This window comes from Cydia amplana, chromosome 9 (genome assembly GCF_948474715.1).
Source record: "Cydia amplana chromosome 9, ilCydAmpl1.1, whole genome shotgun sequence".
In the NCBI taxonomy this organism is placed as follows: domain Eukaryota; kingdom Metazoa; phylum Arthropoda; class Insecta; order Lepidoptera; family Tortricidae; genus Cydia; species Cydia amplana.
In genome coordinates this window covers 18,400,913-18,428,505 of record NC_086077.1, presented here as the reverse complement: position 1 = coordinate 18,428,505, position 27,593 = coordinate 18,400,913, and the positions used below count along the sequence as shown (strand labels likewise).

The 27,593-nt window shown below is 36.9% G+C and overlaps 1 non-coding gene across 1 annotated transcript; it reads right to left on the bottom strand.

The window, feature by feature from the left end:
- Window positions 1-20,440: 20,440 nt before the first annotated feature.
- Trnaa-cgc (transfer RNA alanine (anticodon CGC)) lies at window positions 20,441-20,512 on the bottom strand. Its single transcript has one exon. It is a non-coding gene; the product is annotated as a tRNA-Ala (tRNA).
- Between the last annotated feature and the right edge of the window lie 7,081 nt (window positions 20,513-27,593).

Below are 27,593 nucleotides of genomic sequence, written 5' to 3'. Positions count from 1 at the left end.
AGCAGTACACATTGGAGCGTATTACCGCATCAGAATCTAGGGAGAGACACATTTTTATCGAGACAAAATATATACAGGGTTACATTTGGACCGTTACCTATATTGTGCGAGGTGACATGTAATCACAAAAATTTTTTTGGCCGTTTCATACATTTTGGTCGAGTTTGATTGGTTTGAGTTTGAGTGGGATTTCGGGGTTGGTCCCATAGAAAAAGTTGTTCAGTATGATCTAGGTACCTAATTACCTATATAATCACCTCGCACAATATGGCTAACGGTCCAAATATAACCCTGTGTAAATTGATGTACATAATAATATAGACGTTATAAAAAGGTAGGGAATAGTGAGACTGGAAATTAAATAGCTTCTTCAGTATTTTTAGTTCACACATCTTGAACTACAGCAGTAGTTCGCGATAGGTAGGATCGAGTTTCGGATATTGAGTAACTTTTGGCGACATTGCAATGTTACCATGAAGCTAAAGGATGACTCACGCTAGACCGGGCCGTGTCCGGGCCGGAGCTTCCAGAGCTTCGTTTTCTATGGAAAGCATCACGTGATCACCTGTCATCTTCACGTGATCACCTGTCATCTAAGCTGTCATAGAAAAGTAAGCGCCAAAGCTCCGGCCCGGACACGGCCCAGTCACGGCCCGGTCTAACACGATTGTCTTAATCTGGTGAAAATCGAAAGGGCCCACGTAAGTTATGAAATGTAACAATGCAACTTGATTGAGTTTTGGTCCTTTAGAATATTTTGACGTACATGTATATTTAACAAAAGGAGTTAGACGAGCGGAGGGTCACTTTTAGTATCCGGGGGTGTAAAAATAAGTGCACTCAGCTATCAAATTCTAAAAAAATATTAGTCTTTACATAAATAATTACCAAAAACAGCCCACCCTATTGTAAATTGTATCTCGTAAACGCAGACCCGTTCTCGATATCGCTTCACAGAATATGGAGAATTCGGTCAGTGGCTCAGCGGGCTCAGCACGGTTCCATTTTTATCGACTATCACTATGCCCGTCACTTTCGCACTTACATACTTGTTAGAACGTGACAGGCATGGTGATAAACGATAAAAATGCGACCGTGCTACTAGGGCTGAACGACGTATCGCTGACTCCGATTCGTACATTGTCTGCCACTAAAATTATCTGAATAAACGTGTGTTGTTGTTATAAATAAATATCAATTGTATATTCACATCGTCTAAACGATTTATATTTTTAGAGGGTTCAATTAATATAAATTTTGTTTGTATACATCATTAACTGCAATAAAGGTGCATTATATGATGAGCAATTGAGCATTCACATAAGGAGAAACAAATTTAAAATAAAAATACAGCCAAATGGATAGCGAAACTTAACCGCAACTGATCTCGTTAAAAGACAATATTATAAAATTTAAACCCCCCACAGCTATTACGGGTGACAAACGGCGACCAAACTGGCTAGAAGACATTATATTTCGATTTAAAGCCAATACGCAGCTAAAATATGGCCCGATAAATAACGCTCGCTACAGTTTTTGGTTTGAGTTTTTAGTTGTCTTTTAAATTAAGTTCTGTTTGTATGGTAATTTATGTGACGCGAGCCAAATAAATTAATGTGACAACTTATGATGGTTTGATTTATGGGTTGAGTAGTTATAATGAATTTTATTTTAGACAAGGTTTGTTCCGTACCTATTCAGACTTTTATCGTCATCTTACTAACAATGTTAAGTTAGATGATCGTTCTGTTTTTAATATGTAGGTATTGAATTAATTATTCTTTAAAATGAACTTGTTCTGCATTTTACGTGTAAGTTTCTGGTCTTTTCTAATGCTACCTGCAACTTGTTATTGTGACAAAATTTAATTTAATTGGTTATTGTTTTTGTTTGTTTTGTAATTTTTGTATAACTTGCGATGCTCACTGATTTACTTTTATTTTAGTATGTATTCTCACGAAGTGAAATGTATAATTTCTGTTGAGAAATAAAGTTCTTTAAACACAATGTCTCGTTATTTTTGGCACGTTTTTGAATCAACCAATATCATGGTTGTAATCCAACGAAGATTAACATAATTTATATTAACATTTAATATTTGAAATAAAAAAAATGAGACAATATATCCCAAAGCTTCTTCTTCTTCTAAGCCACACCTAACGCTGTCAAAAATCCTACAATAAAGCCACTATTTGCAAAGAAAATAAAGCCCCAACACACTAGCCAGTTTACACGATCAGATTCTCGCAAGAAGGGAGCCGAGTCAGCGCCTTAATTCCATAAGTCCGGAACAACAGATATCAGTGGCGACACACGTAGTAGCGGGCGTGAGGGGAATCGAGGAGTAGGCGGAAGCGATGAGCGGTAGCGGGGCGAGTAGCGGAGCGGATAGCGGAGCGGATAGCGAAGCGGATAGCGGAGCGGACAGTGCCTTAATTCCAAGTTTGAAACCGGATCCCTTTGTTTGACATAATTATTGAAAATCATAAATTATGACTCATAATGTAATGATTGTCAGATTATCATTAGTAATCCATAATTCTGAAACCGTTAACTTTTCAGGATTTTCGTAAGGTTATCCATATGTTAGGTTAGGTAAGGTTAATTGGTCTTATGGCAATCCTGAAAAGTTACGCGTTTTTGAGGAAAACCAAATGATGACTAACGAAAATGCGGACAAACAATAAATTATGACTTAAAACTTTATGGGAAACAATAGCGACACGTTTGAAACAATGGATATCAGTGGCGACCTGGCGACACACGTAGCGAGTGTGAGGAGAATCGAGGAGGAGACGGAATGATGCGATGAGCGGCAGCGGAGCGGGTAGCGGAGCGGATAGTGAAGCGGATAGCGAAGCGGATAGCGAAGCGGATAGCGAAGTGGATAGCGGAGCGGACAGTGCCTTAATTCCATAAGTTCGAAACAACGGATATCAGTGGCGACCTGGCGACACAAGTAGCGAGCGTGAGGAGAATCGAGGAGGAGGCGGAAGCGATGAGCGAGAGCGGAGCGGGTATTGTAGTCGAATCAGCGACTTCATTCTATACGTCTGAAACAACAACCTTCTACTTTCGATCTAACATCTCTAATATTAAAATTACCTATGGGTTCAGCTGAAAATTTGGAATCATCTTAAAAGTGGCTAATTTAGTATTGTGACATACATCGCTTTCTTTCACACCTTGCGCCATCTCCTTTACATCCGTCGCGGCGACGGAAGATCGACCTAACCTTTTGTTTCGTCATTTTTGTGGCTTATCTTCGTCTCCCTCGCACGATGGATCGTTGGTTTTATATCTCACTATTTTTTCATTTCTGCGTACGAGGTGTGAATTTAGTAACGGAGAGCTTTTATCGTATTGGTTTTCTACGGATATAAGTTATTCGATGTTATTTATTATTTATTTCATTCGGATTTTTTCTCCGATAGAGTCTAGGTACTAATTTTAGTTCTTTAGGTGATCGGAAGAGGCACTATATGTACAATTATTCCATACATTTTCCTTAACGTTCTCGCTATGATTGTCATTTACACAGATTGAATGTTACATTCCATTTACATTGCTGGAAAATGTCAAAATCAATGTCATGTCATGTCCTGTATAAAATAATACGAATACAGAATAATGATTAGGCCAATCAAGATGACAATCAAATATATGATTACGCCAAACATAAAGAAAATGTGCCATTTTCAATTAAAAGGGTATTTATTGTCGGTTGTCGATAAGGCGCTATTTACATAAAGCTTCAATTTGAAATCGACCTTATCGACAACCGACAATGTGGTACCTTTTCGTTGAAAACGTCACAAATGTGCCGTGATGACAGTTGCTATGAAAAGTCACGTGACTATTGAGGTACTTACAACTTTAATTAGAAATGCCCAAATACTGTAATTTTAAGACATATTAATCAAAAATATCTGGGTGACCGAGCTTCGCTCGGAAAACATAAAAAATACTCGAAAATGCGCGTTTTCCCAGAGATAAGACCTAGCTAGATCGATTTTTCGCCCCCAAAAACCCCCATATAGCAAATTTCATCGAAATCGTTAGAGCGGTTTCCGAGATCCCCGAAATATATATATATATATATATATATATATATATAAATAAATAAATAAATAAATAAACAAGAATTGCTCGTTTAAAGGTATTAGATAAAATATTCAGGAATTACCTGCCTTAAATGCCTCGGATTTTATTTCATAATCAACAAAAGCGTCATCAGTTTCGTCGCTAAGTCTGACCGATAGCGATTGGCGACTAATCAGGCTTAACATTAATGCGCGTCGGGAATGAATTAATCGTCGTCGATACAATCCTGCAGAAAACTGTTTTGATTATTATAGTTATACAAGGTGTTGCGTTAAGACAGAATCAAAGTAGCTCATTATAGAGCCTCACAATCAAACAGGCATATACATCAAATCAGGTCAGGGAATGTAAATCATTTAGGATGTTTAAATTTAAAATGAAATGTTTCTATTAGACAAAATTAAATTAAAGTTACCACCATAAGCAATAAGATGTACCTACTGTTAACAATTAATTAGGCAATTAGCTAAGTTTACCCATCTATGTTTTAACTGTCCTGCAGTTTGGCAGAAGAAAAAATATGTATGTTAGGGTTTATTTCATCTGAATAAACGATTTATTTATTATTATTTTTTTTTTTTTATTATTTTTTTTATCAAAGTATACATTACAACAAATTGTGTGTGTACCTCCAATTGAGTTAAAATATCTTCCATTATGTCAATGGAGAGGAAAATGGGGGCTACGTTTGACGAGACGTTTTCTGAAATGTGTTTGACCCAGCAACTTTTTCACCACTGTTTGACCTGCAGATAGCAAGCATGCATGCTATGCGTAGGTTGAACTCCCTACACAAATATTTCCATGTTGCATTTCGCCGCTCGCGATAACAACCGCAACAAATACAAAAACGCGCACGTTTGTTAAAAATCAGAGGGCCTACCGCGAACCACGTTCGAAATGCTCCCTCCCTGTCACACTTACGTACGAATTTACACGTGCGACAAAGAGGCTACACGTCGAACGTGGTTCGCGGTAGGCCCTCTGTATGCGAAGCGCCTCCCAGCGAATTCATTCGAGAAGAGCTTAAATGTAACTATACAATGATCAATACAAGACCTTTTGTAGTAAGTAACATGCGGTATGTATGTTATAAATCAAGTGGAATTATTTAAAAAGCTTTTGACAGTATTGTGAGGCATTGTTGCGCAATGATGTACATACATATATATGTTTATATCTGCTAGATATAAACAAATCTACTAGATAAAGACAAATATAATACATATAACGATACTAGGTATTATCTAGTATCTATATATGTATTATATTTTCTGCCGCAACATCTGTGTGAGATGATGATGATGATTTATAAAACTATTGCATGTCCTTCAAGCCTCAAACTTATCTCTATATACCAAATTTCATCTTAATCGTTTCAGCGGTTTAAGCATGAAGAGGTTGTTTACAGACACACAGTGTTACTTTCGTATTTATAATATTAGTACCTACCTAAATTGTCATTCTATGTAACCTGCTATGTAAAAAAAAGTCATAGTAAATTGACATTCGGAAATTTTAATATGGCGGTTTGTTTACATAATTAGCAAGTTCCATAAAACGACACTTTAAGGATATATACCATCAGGTCTAGCTTGCCATATGGGGCCAAGATTAATTCATGTCTCTTAGTGAGAATTTGATTTCCTATTAGCTATCACCTGCAATAATATGTTAAGCATAAAAGGCCGCAAAAATATCTGACATAATCTTAATTATTTGTAGAGTCATAAGTGCGTATCACATATTTTTGCGGCCTTCGAAGACTAACTTATCATTCCAGGTGACTGTACCTACATTTTTTCTCAGTGCTAAATCATGAAAGTTAATAATGTCGTGACCTTCGGTAATTTTCTAGACTTTTTACCTTCGAAAGGTTATACTTACCTAGTTTTAAAATAATATTTTTTAAATTAAATTTTTATAAACTTAAATTCACATCCATATATATAAACTCACTGGAAAGGGTGAGGACCTTTAAGTATTTAGGCCATGTTGTCACCTCAGATTTAAAAGACAACATGGATATCGAGCGTGAACGGAGAGCCCTGTCGGTGAGGGCAAACATGATTGCGCGTAAGTTTGCGCGCTGTACTAGGGAGGTGAAATTAACTCTCTTTAGAGCATATTGCACTTCCCTCTATACGTGCAGCTTATGGACATACTACACGCAGCGGGCCTATGGGGCTCTCCGGGTCCAATATAACAACGCGTTCCGGGTCCTGGTGGGGCTGCCCCGCTTCTGTAGCGCATCAGGGATGTTTGCTGAAGCACGCATAGATTGCTTTTATACGACTATGCGCAAACGATGCACATCCCTGGTGCGCCGGGTGCGGGCCAGCCCCAACCCTATCCTGCGTTTGATAGCCGAGAGGTTTGACTGCCCATATATGAGGCACTGTGATGATATGCATGTTTCTAGAAGTACTTATTATGTATAAACGATGTTGTACTTCTAGACACATTTTTTTTTTTTTTTTTTTTTTATCAATTTGTAATTATATAGTGATAAGTGTAAACACTAACATAGCTATAAGTACATACTAACAATATCTATGAGTCAAAGTTACTTGAAATAAATGATTTATTATTATTATATTATTATTCTCTTTATTTATTTGAACTCTTAGGCTAGGTTATTTTATAATATGGATATAAAAATAAAATACAAAAACACTTACAAAAACAATACAAAATACGTATAAACATATTATAAAAACCTAACCTAGGGTGCCGCCAGCAGCGGGGCAAGGCCCAAGCTGCCGGTGGTCAGGGCTGCAGAGAGAGGAACCGGCGGACTATCCGCGCCGTGTCCAAGATTATTATTATTATTATTATAAATACATAAATATCTAGACATTCAATTGTAAGTAGGTACTTACTTGCACTATACTACCATACTTCATTTGTAAAAATTGATGCAAGAAATAAAGGCCTTTTTTTATTATATAAAATTGTCACACAACAAACGGCAAAGAAAATAAGATCAATTTCGCAGTTGGACTCAACCTTTAAGTAATCAAAAAACTACTTAAGCTTCTACCAAAGTTCCCAAACTATTACAAACTGTTAACTGACGTACATCGCTCTTCCATTTGATGCCCACTCCAGGGACACCCTGTATTACGACTTTATAACGTTGTTGGGGAACACGGGAGCCATCTTGGTAAAATATCACCGGGGAAACCTTTTAAAATGGAGGTTTGCGGTTACGGTGAAATGGGTTTGGCTAGCTCTAACATCATATTTTGTACCTAATGCACTTTGACAACGTTTTGAGGATTTTTACAATATTACTAAAAACTGAGTCAACACTTGCTATATTATTTAAGTAAGAAAAGATAGAAAGAATTAAAAGTAAAAATAAAATAAAAAGAATTGGTATATTCCTCCAAGGAAAACATTAAATTTGTAAACTACTATACAATACTACTTATTACGGTAGTACTATTAGTTATTCTGTGTTATTACTTTCATAAGAGCCTCGAGGTTAGGTTAGGTTATAATTTTGGTCACCCTGACCGCCGAAAATCAGGCCCAATTGCGGAGGCCGCAGCTGGTTATGGCAGTCAGGATGGTGAGGGCATACCGCTCCATCTCACACGAGGCAGCGTGCGTGTTGGCGGGGACTCCGCCCTGGGACCTGGACGCAGCAGCACTCGCTGATGTTTATTGGCGTGTCTCTGAGGCGCGGGCCACGGTGGTCCAACCACCCCTGGAGGAGGTCAGCCGGTGGAGACTTGACTCCCGTCGAGTGCTCCTCCAGAAGTGGAAAGAGCGATTGGAGGCGCCAAGTGCCGGCCACTGGACCGTCGAAGCCATCCGACCCGCGAGCGATGGATCAGAAGAAAGGGGGGGTTCCTCTCCGGAAGGAAGAGTCTGAGGAAGGTGGAACACCTTACTCAGGTCCTCTCGGGGCATGGTTGCTTCGGGAGATACCTGTGTAGGAGGGCAGGACGGGAACCAACGATGCAATGTCACGACTGCGGCGATGCCGAAGACACGGCGCTACACACGCTGGCCATTTGCCCAGCCTGCCAGAGGGCCGCACTCGTGGCCGTAGTGGGGAGGGACCTTTCCTTGCCAGCGGTGGTAAAATCCATGCTTGGTGGGGAGAGTAGATGGAAGGCGGTTGCCTCTTTCTGCGAGGACGTGATGGTGCAGAAGGAGGCAGCGGAGCGTGGCAGGGAGGAAGATCCGGCCTCTCAGCCAATGCGCCGCAAGCGCGTGGAGCGGCGGCGGTTGGCATACGACCGCCGGTTACCCCCATAAGGGCACTTGTGGGCGGCAGGCCCGGGGACGTCTGTCGCCTACACAAAGGTCCCTGCGTGGGCGGGCGCGATGTGTAGCCAACGCGCCCACTGAGGTGAAGGGGTGATTTCCCCAAGAGTCGGGTCCGAGTCCGGACGGCCGCTGGCGAGGTTGCGGAAGAGTACTTCGGCGTTCCTGGGACCTCGCCGTATAGCAGCGAGGCGGCAACAGAGGGGTTTTAGTGGGTAAACCTGGGGTCTCATTAGCCCACAACAGGGAGTCCCACATAACCATCCCGGCTCGTCCCCGCACCGGGTGGTATGCGTAAAGCATTTCCCCTCTTAAAAAAAAAGGTTATAATGTTGGTAAGAAAGAAGAAGAACATGTCGAACTTGCACCAAGTTCAAACTTAGTAAAGTATAGCTTTCATGTATATTAAAAGCATTTTTTATAATTTTCAAGCCAAATCGAAGTTATTTTATACCTTCTCCTCTCGCCAGTACAGCTAAGCACCCGATTCGAAGGACCGATCAATTACAATTGTAACGTTATACAAACATTTACTTATTAGTACTGCGAAACAGGACTCGACACCTGACTTGAGATGTCACAAAATTTTGATTTAAGAGCAACATTTATCCTTACTAGAGTCGGTGCGGAAAGAGAAGATTCGTGGGATGTATGGGGCAAAAACATTCCACGACTCTTCTCTTTCCGAACAGACTCTATCAAGCGGGTTTTACGGAAACAAATGAATTTAACAAATAAAGATTCACTACTTTGTTTAACGTCCATAAAGGACGGTGCTACAATAATTGGCATTGCAAGCCCGGCCATCAATGCATCATTACTGTCGCGCCGCGCATATATTTCCCGCCATACTACGGGTGTCCGGTGGAAAATTGCTACCTGATTTATTACAGTTTATTCACCTTATTTATGGGTTACAATGAAAATTATTACTCAGCTCTCATTATCAATTAAGTATGGCTTGTTGATTTAACCTCTTGCGAATGATGGTCCCTATGACAGTTCATTTTTATATGGAGTAAGTAGCAGTCACATAAAAAACATTTATTTCTTTAGAATTGAACTAATAAATATACTGTATCTATTATTATTTAATTTATACCCAAAAAAAGATTTTAACTGCCTTAGAGACCAACATTCGACGCTAGAGAATACTTAAGTAGTAGGTATCAATAAATTGCCGCAACAATTTTATCCATAGAAAACATAAAGTAAAAACATAAAGAAAACACAATTCATAGTAAACAACCCTATTAAATTGTTCAAAATTTAGTCAAACCCATTCATCCCAATCTCCAATACACACTTGGACAATTAAACGGCCCGCGTAACCCGTACCACCGCCGTACACATTTGTCAACGGGCGTTTGAAAAATTTCAACAGCGGCAAAATGTACGGGATGAAAGATTATATCGCAGGGGATGTAATAGTACGGGAAGTGGCTCATTTCTCGTTGTTCAGCCTGTGACACAATAAATAAAAAATGTTTAGCGTTATCATTAGACTAAGTATATGGAACCCTTTTTCACACTGCGCCCATTTTAGCAAGTTTCTGTTTGGCCCAGTGGTTGACTGATAGAGAATGCCATAGGGCATTAAGTCCGCCTTTTGTACTTGTTACTGTGCAATAAAGTTTCAAATAAATAAATGAAAATATTACAGGATTATCTTACACAAATCGACTTGGCCCCATAGTAAGCTTATAATAAGGGTTGTGTTATGACCGTTGTGGGTACTAAATGACGCTATATTTTAGGGATGTAACGATACCGATACCGATACCGATACGATATATCGGCCGATATATCGCCATCGCCGATTTAAATACTCCCGATATCATAACAAAATGTAAACAACCCACAGTAAGGTATTTTATTGGGCAAGAATATTCTTCACCTCAATTTTAACTTGATGTGTCAAAACTTACGTAAGTTTTACTACGATATATTAATACTTACTCAACGTAACAGTGAAGCTGCTATAATCGTGCTATTTTGCTAATAGGAATATATTTTTCTTTATTTTTATTTTTCAGTTTTTCAGACTTCTTAAAAATCGAGTGTCTATTAAACATAAGTATGTTTTTTGCATATAAAGGATATAATTCTTTATTTATTTGATTTATTAACTAACTACCAGGCTATCGATATCGGTATCGGTATCGGTATCGGTATCGCCGATTATTTACTTTAAATATCGGTATCGGTATCGTATCGGCAAAATCATGTATCGTTACATCCCTACTATATTTAAAAGGAAGATATAATATAAATAAATACTTAAATCTGTACAAAATATCCATAACTCGGGAACAAATATTTGTGTCAAGCACAAAAAAAACAACGGGTTGCACTCAGGGAGTGCCGGCGGAAGTGAAAACTCAATGACTATTGCAAAATGCACTATGTATAATTGAGGTTAACGCCATCTAGCGTTAGCGTTAGTTACTTGAAACCCCTAAGCACATCACTGTTAGTACTCTAGTTATATTAATACCAGTTAGAGCGAAACTCACTAGATGGCATTTAAATTAATAAAGAAAAACTCAATGACATTACATGTACTTAACAGTTTTTCGATCAGGTCACGTGTCCGTCTTACGGTCACGTGATCGTCTTACGCTGTCTGGAGTTTAACATTTTTTCCCCACCTCAAAAAGTGCACAGCGCCGCTAAAGAAATTTTCACTTCAAAAATCTCTCACCAGGATTTGAACCCGGGACCTCTGCTATGACCGACTAGGCTAGGAGGCCGTTAAACCAATGTTCAGTTTTAACCGTACAATTTTCGAACAAATGAAATTCAACTCAATTAAAACTGTAACTAGATTCAAACTTCCTTACCAATAATTTAGTATGCTGGGTGGCACAAGGCTATAGTGGGTCAGTGCGTCAACGATGAACTTAATTTGTTTAGGAGAGAGCGGGAGCACTATGATGCTTCGGAACTACAAAATGTGTACCAAGAGTTGGCAAGCGGCAAAAATCAAATTAGTCCGGACTCTAGAAATTTAGTCTTTTTTAATAGTAGCAATAAGTTAAAAAAATATATTAAGATTAATAGGTATATTAGGAGAACCCAGAAGCTTATCAAAGGCCAGGCATGCATTAAAAAATATAGTAAATTAAAACATGCATTATCAGTTGTGAAAAATAGGGTTCAAAATTGTCATTTGGAGCTTGAAATTAAGGAATCAAATTTCCAGAAGTTACATGCCGATATAAATAGGTTAAAAGATGAGCTTCTGGTAATAACCACCATGTATGAAACCACAAAAAAACAAGTTGAGGAGCACATCAAGGCTTTCAATAAATTGTTGCAGGAAAACCAAAATTTAGAGGAGCGATGCAAGTCATTACTTAATGGAAATATTTGTAATTGTGGACAAATGCCACCGGCAAAGGTTATTCAAGCCGATGTGGCCCTCAACACTTCTGGGCCAGCTGTACCAGTAGTCACACAGCCCCCTAGAGCAGTCAGTAAGACTGTTATTTTTTCAGATCAGATTGGGTTAGGAATGGGCCCATTATTAAGCTACAGATTACAGCAAAAAGTCTCAAATTACTGTTATCAAAACATTACTTTGTCTCACTTATGTGACCTTATTTCAAAGGGATGTTATGATAGCAGTACTACACTAGTAATTTTATTAGGAAATAGTCTTAATGTAGATAAGCTTAGCATAGATAAGTTGATGTCTACTTTAAATATTATTGAAAAATCTGGTGTGGGCAAAATCATTCTATGTGCACTGCCTTATGCAGAGAATATGTCTTATGACTATAATAGTAAAATAGCACACTACAATTCTTTGATGTACCATGCCATATCTGTCAATAAAATGTACCATTTCTTTGACTTAAATAAATTCATTGAACGCTTCATGCTAGCTCCAAGGAAGGTATTTTTGCCAAAGAAATATTTTGTATACCTAGTGGATTTATTGGCCTTTAATATTGAGCCAAATAAATTTAGTAGTGTTATAGCTAATTCTCAGTCAGCTGACAAAGTCAAGGACCCCGTGCCACATTTAAACTAGGTTGTAAGACAGCGGAAAAACGCCTGAGTATGAACATTATTCACCAGAATATTCAGGGTTTTTCCAGCAAAGAATTAGAAATAGGTTTATTTTTAGATAATAATAATGTTGAAGTTATGTGTATTACTGAACATTGGCTGAAACATGGACAGTTTTTATTTGATTTTGTTAACTTTAAATTAGTCAGTTTTTTTGCTAGAAAGTCTGCTGTTCATGGTGGTTCCCTGATAATTGTTAAAAATTGCATGAAATCTAAAGAGCGTAAAGATATTGTAAATTATTCCATAGAAAGAGTTATAGAAATTTCCTGTGTAGAATTAGAACAATATATTATTGTTTGTGTTTATAGACCACCATCAGCTGACTTCAGCACATTTGAAACTACAATGGAAAGTGTGCTGAAGTTAGTATGTAAGGGCCAAAAACATGTTATAGTCTGTGGAGATTTTAATGTTAACTTGCTCGAGTCCTCTAGTAATACTCTTAAAATGCTGTGTTTGTTTAAATCATTCAATTTATTTAACTTGTTTCTTGAACCTACCCGGGTAGGGGTAACTAGTGCAACATGTCTGGATAATATATTTTGTAATTGTGAATGTATAGATAAGCAAATATTTAACTGTTTTCATTCTGATCATAGCGGTCAAAGGGCTGTTTTCTTAAGCGATATTCATGATACTCCACAAACAATAACATACAGACCCATTACTAGTAGTCGCTTGGAATCATTCAAAAATGAAATTCAAAAAAATCTCTGTATGTTACCATTTTCACATTATAACTGTAATAGTCTGTATGAAGATGTTTTTAGTGTAATTCTTTATCATTTTAATCAAAATTTCAAGGAGAAAACTATTAGTGGGTCAAAAACAAAAACTAGAACAAAGTTTAGTGAATGGGCTACTGCAGGCATTTATAAAAGTAGAAAAAGGCTTTATGAACTTTATGGTGAGAGAGAGCTGAACAAAAATTCTGATTTCCTGGACTATGTAAGGAACTACTCAAAAATCTTCAAGAGAGTGTGTGTAACAGCCAAGACAAACTATACAAGTTCTAAACTGAAAGTGTCGGACAACAAAGTGAAGACAACATGGAATATTATAAATAGGGAAGCTGGTAAATGTAAATCACGCGATTGTCAAGTCAACATTGTCTCGGATAAACAACTTACCATGTCAAACAACGATGTTGCCTCGGCATTCGAAGATTATTTTTCTAAAATAGCTATTAATACCACGAAATGTCTACATTCATCTTCGTCTCGAGCTCATTCCTTACTTTGCGCTAATGTTAAGAAATGTAATATTAACTTTGAGTTTAGTCAAGTAGATTCAGCAAATATTGTTAAAACATTCAAGTCACTCAATTTAAAGAAAACGGAAGATTTATGGGGAACATCAGTTCGAGTCATTAGTCATGTCATAGACGTAATAGCGCCTTACTTAGCCGTAATTTATAATATTTCAATTTCACAAGGCGTCTTTCCAGATCTTATGAAATATAGTAAAGTCATTCCTCTTTTTAAATCTGGTGATTCGAGTAATATGGCTAATTTCCGACCAATATCAATACTTCCTGTACTAAGTAAAGTTTTTGAAAAATTAATGTTAAATGATCTACTGGGTCACTTCAACAGACATACTTTACTTACAAGCAATCAGTTTGGTTTCACAAAGGGCCGTTCCACGACCGATGCTGCTTCGGTACTCATTAAACATATTTATAATATTTGGGAAAATTCTTGTGATGCAATTGGCATATTTTGTGATCTTTCTAAAGCATTTGATTGTGTGGATCATGGAACGCTCATTTTGAAATTAGAACACTATGGTCTGTCAGAAAATGCCCTAAACTTTATGTCTTCTTACCTTAGCAATAGAACACAAACAGTTGTTGTAAACAAAACCCAGTCTAGCGGAGCTGTAGTCCAATTAGGAGTGCCGCAAGGTTCTATTTTGGGTCCATTCCTGTTTTTGGTTTATATAAATGATTTGCCATGTATAGTAGAAAATCTTTGTGAAATAGTTCTTTTTGCTGATGACACATCATTACTTTTTAAGGTTGATCGGAAATCTACCGATTATAGTGTAATTAACAGCACACTCGTTAATGTACTTAACTGGTTTACTATGAACAATTTGCTTCTTAATGCCAAGAAAACCAAATGTATTAGATTTTCTTTGCCGAATGTTAAACCAGTCGATACTAAAATACTTTTGAATAATGAATGCTTAGAGATGGTAGATAAAGCTCTGTTTCTTGGTTTAACATTGGACAAAAATCTACAATGGAGTCCTCATATCGGAACACTAGCTAACAAATTAAGTTCGGCCGCTTACGCCGTGAGGAGAATTAGACAACTGACTAATGTTGAAACAGCTCGCCTTGTTTATTATAGTTATTTTCATAGTGTAATGTCATATGGTATTCTGGTTTGGGGCAAAGCAGCTGACATACAGACTATATTTGTCTTACAAAAGAGAGCCATTCGTTCTATATATAACTTAAGAGCGCGTGAATCATTAAGAGAACTTTTCAAAGAAATTAATATTTTAACTGTAGCTTCCCAATACATATATGATAGTATTATTTATGTTATTAAGAATCTAGACTCCTTCACTAAGAATTCTGATGTCCATAACTTTAACACTAGAAATAGAAATAAGCTTGCTATCAGAAAGTTTCGTGTCCGTAAAGTACAAAAGTCATTCGTTGGGCAATGCATTCATTTTTATAACAAGTTACCTGAGAATGCTTTAAGATTACCCTTTCCAGCTCTTAAGAATTACTTAAAAAAGTCATTGATGTTAAAAGCTTATTACAGAGTCGAGGACTACTTGACAGACAAACATGCATGGTCCAAACCAGAAACTAACTAATAAAAAGTAGTAGCAATTAAAAACATTGTATTATGTATAGAGTTATAGGTGACACAGCTCAGGTAAGCAGGAAAGCACATCAAATATTATATGTTGGTAATTAATAATAATCAATCAGATTTATATAATATGTTTTCCCATTTCTTTTAATAACTTTATTTTCTTTTCCTTTTGTAAGAATTTGATATGTTTTCTGAAAGAGCTACGATTTTGTATGATTCCATGTACATATGTATATTTTCTAAATCAAATTTCTATTACACCTTATGTGTATAATTGCATGAATTCTATAGTAATTTAAATTGTATTTTTTCCCTTATTTTCTCGTAATGCATGTTAATTATAAGATGTAATTATTTTTGAAAAGATGTGTCCCGCCGAGTTTGTTGCCGGTCCCATATTGGGATACCCTCCTCCAATTGAGGGGGGATTTAAATCTTCTCGGGGCAGAGGTGTAGGGTTGGAGCCGGTCTACCTAGCTTTATTTGACGTTCATAAGCGCATTGTAATTATGCCTACTTGAATAAACTATCTTTTATCTTATCTTTATCTTATCATTGTCAGAGAACAAGTTTCTATAGTCGGTCTTTCCCACAGAACAAGTAGAATGGCGATGCGAGCAGGGTACGCGTCGCCGCCGGTTATGAGCAAACGCTCGCATGCTAGTACTCGCCCGCGCTGACCGAAAAACGTAAACATGCCTTTTGCGCCACAATAACGTTCAGATTAAGAAGCCAGACATCAAATCTGTCTAAAGGAGGCGTATCCATTCACCAGGAACACAAGTTTTTACTACCGTTGCGCGAGAAATGTGGAAATGTGGAGAGGAACGAGCGGCGACACCGGTTCCGATACTAACTGCGCGCGATAGTCGTTCTAACCTCTTTAATAATGTTCTGTGGTCTTTCCTAATGTGATTTATTATTGTCATTACGTGTCACATATATTCGCATATATCATTCGAGAAAAGCTATACCATTTCTAGTATTCCTAGATCATCTCCGAGCCTTGAGCGCATCGCTTTATCATTTTAATCGGTTTCCGAGCAGCTGTACCCAGGTGTAGAGCAGGACCGCGCTACATTGGCGGTCACCCCTCTCCCTCTCGCCTGGACGTAAAGCTATTTTTCAATAAATTGTCGCCGTGTGGAAATGTACAATTTTCCGCATGATCGTTTCAGTTGCTGAGCTAAAATATTATGCTCATGACCATATTTTAGTTGGGATACAGTCCAAAATAACTTTGCATCGAGTTTAATATTACAAAAAGCGGCCAAGTGCGAGTCGGACTCGCCCATGAAGGGTTCCGTATTTAGGCGATTTATGACGTATTAAAAAAAAACTACTTGCTAGATCTCGTTCAAACCAATTTTCGGTGGAAGTTTACATGGTAATGTACATCATATATTTTTTTTAGTTTTATCATTCTCTTATTTTAGAAGTTAGGGGGGGGGGGGGGGGGGGACACACATTTTACCACTTTGGAAGTGTCTCTCGCGCAAACTATTCAGTTTAGAAAAAAATGATATTAGAAACCTCAATATCATTTTTGAAGACCTATCCATAGATACCCCACACGTATGGGTTTGATGAAAAAAAAATTTTTGAGTTTCAGTTCGAAGTATGGGGAACCCCAAAAATTTATTGTTTTTTTTCTATTTTTGTGTGAAAATCTTAATGCGGTTCACAGAATACATCTACTTACCAAGTTTCAACAGTATACTTCTTATAGTTTCGGAGAAAAGTGGCTGTGACATACGGACGGACAGACAGACGGACAGACAGACGGACAGACAGACGGACAGACAGACATGACGAATCTATAAGGGTTCCGTTTTTTGCCATTTGGCTACGGAACCCTAAAAAAAGGCCTATTCGATACACGGAAATTAGAATGATATGTAAATAATGATATTACCTAAAGTACCTATCGCGTCTCGCTCGTGCCAATAGGTACGTTCGAATTGTCCAATACTATAGGTGTTGAAGTTCCACAATCCCTATGTTATAAATGCGAAAGTAAGTTTGTCTGTCTGTCACCTCTTCACGCTTAAACCTCTGAACCGATATAGATTGATGATTCTTGGAACATTGGCCTGTAAAGATGTTCGTGAACTAGAATGTAGCTATTCGTTTTTTTCTTTACCTAAATGTTCCTAAATGATATGATAGCTAGGTATTATAGGAAACTTGCAACGTACCTAAGTGCTTCTGCACGGCTAGCACATGATTACCCGCGGGATAGCTGGCGCCGCGAGAGACGGCAGTCGCCCGTCACAAATTTCTATCTCTATCTGTCAATTCCTCGATTTTGGCAGCATGAGTTCGCACATCGAGAAAAGAGTTCCACGAGAGAGAGCCATCCCGCGCGCGACTTAGCCAATGTGGCCATTTATACATGGAACAAACTTTTCATTCGTGGCAACACTGAATCGGTAAAATAATAATCGGATAAGTAATGAATAGTCAGCCTTAGAAACGGAGCGTCCCTAGTCACGATAACTTTGTCTCTTTCTCGCAGTATGAAGAATAAGAAATAGCAAATATTATTTTTAAGTCGAAAATGTCAGTGTCAATACTGTCAATCAAAATTTGATTCGCTTTGTCGTTACAAGTTGGAATATATTATTATAATTATCTAAAGATTACCTACCTAATCATTAAAATACAACTCCTTACGAATAATTGGCGTTTTGTTAAAAGTTTTGGCTAACAAAATACCATCTTTACGAAGAAGTCAAGTTGTAAGTACTTACGTACACAATTCAATCTTCATAAAGCTCTTTTCCGTTGTATTTTGCAAAAAAATTACATTCCTTTTAAATCTTATTTACAGACTAAATATCTTATGCTAATCCCCGACATATCTCCCTTATGGCTGGCTAGCCGCTGCATTGCTGGCTTCGAAGATAGATTGAATGACAATCATGCACAAGCCTATCATCAAACACGGAGGTATTCTCTACACCTAAGCATGCTGCTGCTAACCGCAGCCCTCCTGCCATCACGGAGGACATAGAAGGGCTCAAGTTGGGAACCTACTCCGTGCAAGGACAGTCGAGTGTTGATAACACTTCTCAAATAATGTGACTTTTAAATAAATACTACCAAAAACTTTAAATGATTTTATTTACTTTGACCTTTTTGAGATAGGTACTCAGATTTAAGTACGATTCGTCGGAGTCGGAGCGCATTTCACATTTGTATGCCCAAAGCCGGTCGGCTGCTTGCGGATCGGATGACTCCGGACGGATTCTATCGCTTCTGCCACACATTATGTAAATAGGTACACTGAAAAAGCATTCCGGCGCGGCCCAACTCCAGCCGGTCGGTGGGAATCGTAACTTAAGGATTAGGCTAGTACCAACTCGTACACTACAAAGTAAGTATTACGGCTGTGGTCTTCTGTGAGGTGGAGTTTGAGTTGAGCTGCCAGATTCATTATTTGCATTCTTTGTGGAATGTTGTTTCACAAAATTTCGTCTAAATCGGTTCGGCGGATTAAGCGTCAAGAGGTAACATATAGTCAGCAGCAATAGTTGCTAAGCGGGCGTGGTGTTCAAAATTACCTTGACGCGCTCTTATTCTCTTAACAATAAAGTCGCGTCAAGATCATTTTGAACACCTCGCCCGCTTAGCAACTATTGCTGCTGACTGTACATAGGTACAGATTTACTTTTGCATTTACTTATTATAAGTGAGGTTGATCGCAATATTCAGGTCGGGATTGTGTTGTTTATAGGTATCCCACAATGAATGGAAACACCTAAGGAGCGACATAATATAGGTTGTCAACAATAATTGCATGTAAAAATACGCGTGTAAATATAACGGGTTAGCACTGATTGATAGCACGTAATTGTTTCCCGGATTAGCAATGTAATATTTTTGTATCAATTATTTATGTTTCTATTAATTATCCCCCAGTAAATTCGCCACCAAAGGTTTGCTTTGTTGATGTGGTCGTGATCGTACAATCTTAGGCTTAGATTTTTTTCTGTCGGATTTTCGTTTAACTTAAGACAACAAACAAGTCATTGTGAAAAAATATAATAATTTTGATATTAATGGCATGATCATGAAACTCAAGATTCAAATTATACTTAAACAAAAAAGTGTTGTAGTATGAAATAAATATAAAATATGGAAAATTATCTTTCTTTTAGAACAAAAGTCAACAAAACTTCGACCAAATGCGCTTGTCGCCAAACTCAGTACCGGGAGCAAACCCTAGTCGCGACCCTCTAGCCTCGAAGACAATTTCTCTCATTTTGACGTTCAAACGCGGGACATTTTGTCTCCCATAGTACACTCGTGCTACGATTTTCGAGAGTATCCCGCGTGGAACTGTCAAACGACAAAATTATGTCGCTTTGACATTTGTCCGCGAGACAGCGGGTTGTCGCGCGGCTCTTATGCTACCGATTCGCGAGAGAGCTCTATGTCGCGGCATTTTCTCGCCTGTCGACTGTCGCGCCCATCATGTGCTAGCCGTGCTGTTTCCACCTTGTATACTAAACAAACGAGACGTGGTCTGAATCTTCTCAAAACATCTTTCTAAAATAAGAAAATTACAAAAGTTTCATCAAGAACCTAACCTACCTTGTATTACAACGATAACTAACATAACAACTCAATATCAACGCTATTTATTTACTTTAAAGTTCTTTTCAGGTTAACAGAAATTTTAAGAGATATTTGCATTAGAATTTGCACCTTAGCACGATATTCTTAAGGTTGATTTTAAACGTGTTAGTATGTAAGATAAGCTAATAGAGGATATTCACCCAGCATAGCGCGTGCGGGTCGGAATATAAATGAATATCGTAAGTAGTTTGTTAGTTCGTATTTTAAAGATACAATCGACATGTTACAAGCTTCATCTTGAGAGGATTTGTTTTTTATCTTGTGTTTTAAACTTTTAACATAACACACCTATATGTAATCTAACTTGATTTAACAAAAAATAATGTAGCTACAGCACAAAACATGTAAAAATGTACATATGTAATGTCTATTGCCATTCATGTATAAAACCACATAAAACACCTAAATAAAATTAACAAAAAACTTTTTCGCAGTTGGTTAAAGTTGCGAAAAATGTAAAATAAATAATAAATAAAAAGTTATAATTTATATGGAGGTGCTGGGATTTGAACCCAGGACTTTCAGCATGCGAAGCAGACACTCTACCACTGAGTTACACCCCCGGTTGTCAGAGCGGGCGAAATACGCCAACAGTTTAGGTTGTATAGTCGACATCGAAGATATTTTATTTATGTTTACATTTTCGCCTTATTACAATGGAGTGAGGTGCAAAAGTGTAAACATATCTTTGACGTCGACTGTACTTTTACTTTGATGATAAATGCTACGTGACCAATCAAAAGGTTGTGACATTTGTTAGAATCTCGATTTATTCGCACTATGTCTTAGCGCCACTTGCACCATTCCATTAACCCGGGATTAACCGGTTAAACCTGGAGTTACCATGGTTACTAGTACAACTTGACACTGAGTTGACGGTTTAACAGTTTAACCCCTGGTTAATGGAATGGTGCAAGTGGCCCTTATAAAATAATTTAGAAGCAGTGGTTAACATTTGAAGAAAAACTTAATGCAGAAAGAGGAGAATAAAACACAAATCCTTAAGGAAAAAATAAAACTGGCAAAGGCGAAGAATTCCATTACATCATCATTTTTGTACAGTCGCCATCACATATATCGGAGCGGCCAAGGTGCTAACAAATACCTGAACACACCTCTACCGTCAAGGTGTTAGAGTGCGTGTTCAAATATTTTTGAGCATCTAGACCGCTCCTTGTATATCTGATGTGGCGACTGTAATGAGCCCGCACCACCCTTAGTTATAATATAAGACAGAACTATCAACTAGCGCAAATCCCTTTATTTAATTTTCAGCATAAACCACCAACAAAAGCTCTGAGAAAAGAGCTCAGTTAAGTCTTTAAAATAAGGTACATTGGGGTAATTTCGAACACGGCAATATCGAAAATTACTAATAATATTTATGTAAACTTTAGCAATATGAAAAGGTAGTCGTGGAGACCTAACATGGTCGCGCTTTTATTGAGAGTGTTGACGCAGTAGCAATCAAACAAGCATGAGGTTTTTTAAACAAATAAGTAAGTGAGTACGATAGTATTCTGATGCCAATAATATTATCAAGTTGTTAAATTGTACAACGGGACTTAATCGCATATCTAAGTTTTAAGATTTACCTCCGACGTTTCGAGGACGGCGTTGTCCCCGTGGTCTCGGAGAAGACTGGCTAGTAAAGTTGACATCAACATCTTCTAACCGCGCGAGTTTTTCGAACTACCCGCACTTGGTCTTGTTTATCAGCTTGAACGTTTTGCGCACTAAGGATGTCACTCTGTCGACACACAACACTAACGATATTCGATTTATCGACTGTCGATATACGTTTACGCTTACATTTACTAATGTGTAATTTTAATAATGTGTAAAAATCGTGAAAGTTTAAATCAGTGATATATCAAGTTGAGAATAAAATCTGTATGTTTCTGTAAAGTATAAAAGAGGCAGTATACTTATTGACAAACTAAAAAGGTGTAGTTGTAGTTGTTCGTAAATGTGTTGATTTGATATTTATTTTTGTCTATTTGTGAATGACTAATCCTTTTTTTCTATATTTAGGTATATAGGTACCTATCTTTCTCTTTATTTGCTTTTTATTATTCACTTGTTGCATCACCTACTCACATTACCTGTGTTTTTTTCGCCCTGTCTCCACTAGCGAAAGGTTGTCTGGAAGAGATAAAACCGCCCGTTGTCTACCATAGTTTAATCATTCATATGCTTAATTTGTATGTCAAGTTTTTTTTTATATTACTGAGGAATAAATAATAATTGTAATGTTTTGTGTATTTTCTGTTAAATAAATCACACGATCACTGAAGTAGTCCCAATTCACCTTCCTTAATATGTTAATTATTCAGATCTGGAGACAGTACAGCACCGCACCGAATTAGCTGCATTCCGAGTACGAAGTACAGTTCGCTGCAAATACTGAGAACGATGAGTTCAGAGTGTGTAACTGTACAGTTAGCAGAAGTTGCTTTTCACACACACACTCTTATTGATACACACATTTTTCTAATAAACGCGTTTATAAATTAAGTACGTTTGAAACACATCGCTCACTTATCCACTTCTAAATACTTCTGACTGTTCGTAAATATACAAAATTGTACAAAATTTGTGGTTAACTAAATATAGTAACTTCTAGCCTCGATCTCCCCTGATACACAATTTGAGTTCAGGGCTATAATCGCGAAAATCGAAGTTCGCAAATAGCGGGCATTTTTCTCTGTCACTCTACAGTGTGTAAATCCAATACGGGCGAATATTTAAACGGTGGTTAGCAGGGAGCGTACATTTCATGCCGGTTTCGTCATAATGACGTATTCATATAAACACACAGGATGTTTCAAAAAACGTAGTGACACAACTTAGTAACCGGAAACGTAGTGACTTTTATTTTATTTTTAATTATAGGCCACAACAACGTGTCTATCAACGTTTGATTATTAGTAACATAATAGTTTCTGAAATAAAACAAATAAGTATTGAATAAGTATTGAATGGAAACAAAATGCTTTATTGTGTAATATTATATTATTAAGTACTATCACTCAGTTTCGTCTTCTACGTAGTCAACAAGTTGGAAAAAAGAAACGCACCATCGTGTCAATTCAAAGCATACTATGCCAATATGCCATACAATTTAAACGAAGGGAACACCATATCTTCGCTATCCACATCGACTTCATCGTCCATTGAAATACTTAATTCATACCCAGGGACCGGAACCGGTTACCTTAACCGGGGTTTTTCATAGGGTTATTTTAGAAGTGGTTATAAAAACCCCTACCATAACGGTAACCGTCTGATAAGGTAACACTTTGATTCGGTAACCGTATCAGATCGAGTTAACCCCTGTTACCGGTAACCGAAATAAAAACCCCGTCTATGCTGTTACCTCATAATAAGGTTTTGAACCAGTTCAAACGATTGTAAACTTTACGCAGACTTAAATTCAACTTATTATTGAATAACCGTGGTTGGCATGGGCGGTCTATGAAGCCTTCAGCACAAACAAGTTTTTTTGCCGGTAACTTCGCTTATTGTCAATTCAAACAATATTGCACTTTGAGTCCTTAAGCTAAAATTGAAAACAAGTGAGCGATTACAGTATTATTTTTAGAGCGACAGCCGCGGCGCAGCGCGGCCATTCCTTTGTTTATCTTTATACCTGTGTGTTCCTATTGTTTTTGTCAATTCTAGTTTAGAAATTTTTAGAAAAGGGGTTGCAAGTAAACAACATCCTATCCTAGTAATATCTGCTATTATTTAGATATATTTTATGCTACTTAGATTATTATTTTTATTTTCGGGTTCACACTTGACCTGTACCTACAGATTAAAGACTGATTTAAAGAAAAATTTTCACCTAACTAGTAATTTTACTGGTACCTAGTTAGGTATAATTTATCTAAAGGGATTTAAAAAAAAACACTTTGTGATAAAGATACATGCGCTAGCGGATTGTGGTAGATATTTTACCATTGTTAACAAATGACATATGTACTAGTTATTATGAGCTTATTTTATAATAAGCAATTAAAGTCTATTTTTTTATTCGGTAGACTAAAATGACATTTCATAGTATGAAATGAAATGACACATGATGTTCATACTACGAAATGTCATTTTAGTCTACCGAATAAAAAATAGACTTTAGTTTAAAATGTTTTCAGATGCGGTGAGTTGTATGAGCTAAGTCGTAATTTACCTTGTACCGCTTAATGCAGCGATCAGAAAATATATATCTATAGCAGTTATAAACTTATTTTAATACTACAAATCTTTCATTAATACCAGGGGGCTCAGCACGGTTCCATTTTTATCGACTATCACTATGCCCGTCACTTTCGCACTTACATACTTGTTAGAACGTGACAGGCATGGTGATAAACGATAAAAATGCGACCGTGCTACTAGGGCAGAATTCATTATACATATTCATTGGGTATCTATAACATTGGTAGGTGAAATAGTTTTGATTAAATTAAATAGATACATAATTACATACATACTTAGTAAGCAGTGTTGGGCATTCAAGAATAAAATCATTATTTAAATAAGAATTCCTAAGAATAAAATCATGTTGATTTTATTCCCGTCAAAATTATTCAAATAATTTTGATCGGAAATAATTCGTATGTGAAAAAATTGAATAAGAATAATCTCATTCTTAATCAAATAAATATAATCATGATTTTATATTCTAAATAATATTCCTGGATTAAACATGTAGTATGGGTGCCGTATAGGCGTTACGTATAGATAGAAGTAAATTAGACAAGAAACTATTATGTTTCTTGACTAATTTATACCTGATTTTATGCAATAAAATCTTACAAATTTAATTTACTGCCGCATAGTGCATTGGACGATACCCGTATTTATTTTAATGTGATAACTAAATCATCAGGTACAATTCAGCTGCTCTGAACGGATGGTGGATAGCGAAACTCTTCAATGGCTGTGCCTAAATTAATGTAAAAAATAAAAAACCGGCCAAGTGCGAGTCTGACTCGCGCAGGAAGGGTTCCGCACCATTATGCAAAAATTAGCAAATAAATCACGTTTGTTGTATGGGAGCCCCACTTAGATATTTATTATATGCTGTTTTTAGTATTTGTTGTAATAGCAGCAACAGAAATTAATTATTTGTGAAAATTTCAACTGCCTAGCTATCACGGTTCATGAGATACAGCCTGGTGACAGACAGACGGATAGAGGAGTCTTAGTAATAGGGTCCCGTTTATACCCTTTGGGTACGGAACCCTGAAAAAGATGTTTTTAAAGGTAGGATAAGGAATGGCTTGATATGGTGTATTCCTATTTCTCCCCGCCGGGCACAGATGGGAATAGGCGCTTCATTTAAATCATTCCCATATGTCCCCGCCTCATGTATCGCGGCGATCACGTTGGGCAGGAACAAATGGGAAAAATACTCATGATTTTTTTCTGTTTTCGAATTATGTTTATAATTCGTTTTTTTTAGCATTAGAAAGAACTTGAAAGAAGGTAAGCGATTTTGACATGTCTTTTAATTGAAAAACACTTTTTAAAAACCATAACTATTACTTATGAAAGCAGAAGACTATAAAAGATCGTATTAGATTCATAATTGTTACATATTTACCGTAACTTATTTTTAAAATGTGCTTTTCAATTAAAAGAGACATCAAGATTGTTTACCTTATTTCTAATGCTAAAAAAAAACGAACTATAATATGTGGTTTCAGTATCCGAGTTACTACCAAGACTTATGGTGTTTTTAAAAGCTCTTCTGATATTTAAAATTTGCATTTATTATTTAGACGGAAATTAACAGGTATATCGTTTGACACAACGCTTGCCGCACGTGTTTAGCAAATGCTGACAAAGAATTCACCACGCCACGACTTAATCCTATTGTTATTGCCAATGAGTAATAAATGACGGTCTCAAGTGCAAACACGCCTGCAACTTTCTGCAAATCTATTTAATTATAGTGATAAGCGTAGGACTCTTTTCTTACCTGCAGTAATTTACTATCTCATTCACTTTCCGTAGGTGTGAAAGAGATAGCATACGTAAGACCTCAAGGCTGGTAGGAATAATAAACAAAATACATACTTAATACGCAAAGAAATATACATTGAACCATCATAATTATAATTTCGCAGTTTACTTTCTATCCACTCAGTTGCTTTTGGATTTCAAAAATTGTAGCGTAAATTGCTTCGCGTTTTTAAGCCAATGTCCGCGCGATGCAGTGTTTTATTGAAAAATTAATTAATTGGCGTCTAATGAACCATTTGCTATGATTTTTTTACACAGAATAGTTAATAAAACAAGGAATCTGATTCCGTTGCTTAATGTATGGGTAATTAAAATAAAAATAATTATAAAAAATGCGTAAACTTGACACACTAAAAAAGTCGAAACCTTCAAGCAGAGATGTATTTAAAAAAAAAACTAAAGCGATAACACCTATTTTTTAGTATCGTAAAAAAAAGTAGATTAGTTCTTCTTTTATTTAGTACCAAATACCATATAAGTGTATATTAAAAATCCTTAAATAAACATCATTTCATTTTATGACACGTCACGCAAGAAATACGCAGGACGGATCGAAATGTTTCGTTGATTCATGATGTATTTTTGAATGGTTAAAGAGACTCAAGTACGGAAATATAGTTCTAATAAGAACAAGTAACTAATAATCTTTAATTAGAATAGTCACAGTTTGCAATTATCGCTTTCATTACGATTTTACAAGTAAATAACAAGAAAGTATTACGTACCACCGCAGTTTCGGGTTCTTTTGCCGATCAAAAACAACACAATATCACATTTTCACTATAAATTTTTCACATCATTAATCACAGAATGTTAGAACAAAACCATATTACACAAAAGAAAACTGCTAAATACGGAATTACACTAATTTAAACGTAAATAAACAAAGCCGATATAAAAACACCCGCAACACCTGATCCGACGCCGGTAGGACTGGCCGCCATGTTGAAAAAATGGCCGCCGCTGGTGATTAGGGTCGGGGCACACAGAGTGCGTTAGGCACAGGTAGGTCCAGCATTCGAAAAAGTATGCAGACATTATTTTCAGTCACCGTCATATTCTTATCTACGTTATTTAAGGTACTTTTCCTTCATGTGACATAGTCTGGGGACACCCTGTATATGACCATGCACTAATAAAAGATATACCAATAACCATGTGCAAATAATGTCAGGTTTCCCCAAAACACAATCTTAGTAGTTGAAACATTAGTAGGAACACATAACAAGAATGTACCACACGGGCACGCAAAGCGTCTAGTGTGCCTCATGCCTTACGACGTCCGAGCGAGACGTTCGCTAAATTGCTTTTGGTAGCTAGAGTTACCAGCCGCCCGGCACATACTTACAATTGTTTCTTTCGCTAATCCTGTATAACATATCACAGGTTTAAATGATTTTATGATTATAAATGAAACTTTATATTTAGACTATTTAAATAACAATATTTTATTTGAAAAATATGACTTATTCTTCAAAGTCTTATCTTATTTCAATCGCAAGTAACCGAAAAAAATCACCGTTTAACTACTTTGAAGTGAGATAGTAATTCATAATTCTACATTAGAACTGAAATATACATTCTATCTGTTAGTTAGATAAATACATAATC